This window comes from Sinocyclocheilus anshuiensis, unplaced genomic scaffold (genome assembly GCF_001515605.1).
Source record: "Sinocyclocheilus anshuiensis isolate Anshui unplaced genomic scaffold, SAMN03320099.WGS_v1.1 scaffold1833, whole genome shotgun sequence".
Lineage (NCBI taxonomy): Eukaryota > Metazoa > Chordata > Actinopteri > Cypriniformes > Cyprinidae > Sinocyclocheilus > Sinocyclocheilus anshuiensis.
In genome coordinates, this window is record NW_015539842.1 from 152,222 (window position 1) to 155,895 (window position 3,674).

Genomic DNA, 3,674 nt, shown 5'->3' on the forward strand with positions numbered 1-3,674 from the left:
AGACTGTAAGTACATTTTTTATATTTAAAGGATTTGCCACTGATGATTCAAACTTTTTTGAGTTTTTTGAGCAGTGTAGAGTAGCGCTTGTTTGTCATTTCTTCGATCACAAATGCAGACATAGTTTTATGTTTACGCGGCGCGATGCAACACAATGCGTAAAAAGACAGTATAAATCATTATAATCCGTAATTATGTCCCCACTGGATGCAACAAATGCCTCGTTTATAATGGGTTTTAATGTTTTTGTCTCGTCGCTCCGGCCGGACAGGGCATCACAATATGGTAAGAGGCGTAACATTTCCATCACACGCTTGAGGTATTCGGCCAATCACAACGCACTGGATAGCTGGCCAATCAGAGCACACCTCGCTTTTCAGACCGATGAGCTTTGTAAAAATCGACGCGTTTCAGAAAGGCGGGGCATAGAGGAGAAACAATAATGTACAGTATGTGGAAAATAACGTGTTTTTTGAACCTTAAACCGCATAAACACTTTTCATCACACCAAATACACAAAATAATGTTCTTTTTAGCAACATCATATGACATCTTTAATGAATTACCCAGCTAACAGGGATCATTCTCAGAATTTGGCTAACAGTCTGGAAGTGTTCTCTCAAAGTTATGAACAATTATGTATAGAACAACCATCAAAAGTTATATTTTAATAATATTCTCTGTAATAATATTCTCAAAACATTTATACATAAATATTATTTGACACACATTTTTTCCTTAAATAGTTTAGATGGATGTTTATCTAACATGGTTTTAAATGTTAATACTTGTTTCAAAATATTCCCATAACATTCAAAAATAATGCTTCCATAATGTTTGTAGAATTATAAAATAGAATGTTCCCTTAACATTGGGAAAAAAGGAAAAAAAAAACACTCCTAAAACATTTAAAAAACTGAACATTCAGGAAAAAAACAAAACATTTTTATAACTTACAGGTAACATTAGCAAAATGTTCTTAATAGACAAATCATGCAAGTGTTTTAGTGATTGCTCGTCAAAGTGTTAATAATGCACAAGTGGAATATTTTTAATAAAAAGAACACTAGTCCTATAACTTTTTTTTTTCTAAATTCAGTTAAAAAATTTGGAACAAATGTGATACAACTTTTTTTCTTTCTTTTTTTCCACTGAAAGATGTTAGCAATAACATACCCACAATGTGTGTAAGTTCTAGAAGATGTAGGCATAGTTAGTTAGTTAGTTAGTTAGTATAAGACATATCCATTCCCATGTTTAAATGAAACCAATGCCACTGACTGTTTTAACATTCACCATAAGTGGGGGAAAAAGATGTTGCCAATTCTGTGTGCATTGAGGGAGTCCTTAAACTCAAGAGTATGAAATTGGCGCTAATTTAGAAAATATTGAAGCATTCCAAAACATCCAAAAGGCCTTATGTGTAGATGGCAGAGTAATTTGGAATGAAGTCTTGAGGGAAGCCTTTGCAATAAGAATGAATCTAATTTTAATTGCAGGAATTACACTATGAATGAGAATACGCTTTGCATTATGTCAGAGAAGCATCATGCTGCATTAGCTTGAGGAAGCATTTAGATGAATCCTGACTGCAGGTTCTCCAATTGACATCGAGTTTATGCAAAGAATAGAAATAAATCTGTAAAGACGTAAATCAAAGAAAGTTGACCAATAGCAATACAGTAGGCAAATATAACATCTAAGTCGCAGGCACAAGTCAAAGGAATATTTTCAAACTTTAAACTTACATTTTAAAAACTACAAGTTTACTAGACTGGCCATTAAATGTTTGGAGTAATTACAATTTTTTTATATTTTTGAAAGAAGTGACTTATGCTCACCACGGCTGCATTTATTTGATCAAAAACATAGTAATACTGTGAAATAGTATTCCAATTTTAAAATAACAGTTTTCTATTTGAATATGTTTTAAAAAATAATAATTTATTCCCATGATGCAAAGATGAATTTTCAGCATCATTGCTCCAGTCTTTAGTGCCACATGATCCTTCAGAAACTATTCTAACATGCTGATTTGTAGCTCAAGAAACATTTCTTAAATTTGACATCATACCTAAGGCTAAAAATGATCTTAAAGTTTGAATGGAGTCTGTATGTTCAGGCTGATATTGTGATACTTAAGGAATACCTCAAGCTGCATATAAGAAACATGCTTACTATGCAATCTTGCATCTGTTTAGATCAATGAAACCAATGATTTCCTTTCTGTGTCTGTGTGTGATTCTATACTCAAGGGATCAAATGTGTAAAGATGCTCTAATGGTATTTACAAAATACTGAATATTAATATAGATATCCAATCCAGTTGTCATTGTTTGCATAATGCTCTTTATCTCTGATTGTTCTGCTTGTAAAATTAATTTCACCGATATTAAAGGGCCATTTATAAAGTATGGTCTCCAGTCTAGAATTATGAAAATGATAGTGTTGTGCACCTCTTTACCCACGAATTACAATCTCACCTTTGCCATCAAGTCAAACGAGTGAATTTTTAACAAAATTATAAATGATTATTTCCCAACAAAGCAACACAGCATCATGGAAACTATAACGAATAATGACACAAATGTGCCTCCCGTAGAAGGCTTATTTTCAAGCGACAATGCTAAGGGGAAAATTTGCTCTTTTATTTGTTTACTATTTTTTCTTATAACGGCAGTGAGCCCTTTAGTTTCAAAGAGGGCAACGTTTTTATTACAAAATACAATAGAAAGCACTTATTGCATTTTGTCAATTGCACACTGAGGCCTGAAGGCTGAAGACATATTGCCATTTTAAGCAACCTATAAATCTCACAAGCACTTTTAATTCTGCTGGAATTGAATCAGTCAAAGGTAAACCAATAAATACACAGACTCATATTAAATTAGCTCATATTGCAGGGACATGATATCTACACCTGGCTTCAGCTGATATTTCATATACATCATTAATGCCACGTCTGACATCCCTTCATTAAATGACTCCCAAAAAGGCACTTTTTACTTATTCATTCTTGTCTGATGAGCAGCATATGTTTGTTGAATAATAAGTATTTTGGCTCTGTTTATCCAGCCCTTTGTTTACATACTGTAGCTGGGCATCGGGTGATAACTTCATTAGCTGCTCAGGATATCATTGATCTCCTTCAGCTATTACGAATTCATTATTTCCGTTGGCATTCTCATAACATCTTGAGGCTGAGGGGCCTCTAATTAGAGGTAGAGGGATGTCTCATTTCGATGAATTTCACAAATTATCTTAAACCTGACACTGCTAATACAAGATTTTTCATTCATTCTGCATATTTCAAGTGGTTGATGGAATAGCGGTGAGGTTATGCTAACTATTTTTTGTTAGATTGCATCAGAGGCATGGGTTTTATTTGAACAAAAAAAGCCTATCCAAAAAAAAAAAAAAAAACTCCTTTTAAAGCATCAGATGAAAGCTAACTTAACCCTAACATTTAGGGAATAAGATGGGCATGTTTTAACCAATACCAAGCCATACAGAATTGTTAAAGAAAAGTTTAATCAGAAAGATTCTACGAACAGAGTCTAAAATTAACACTCGCCAAGCAACAAATGAGAGTAACAATCAGCATTGGCAAGTATATGAAAGTATTACTCGCCAGTTGGCTGATAGCTCTCTTTAATTATTATTAATTCTAATGC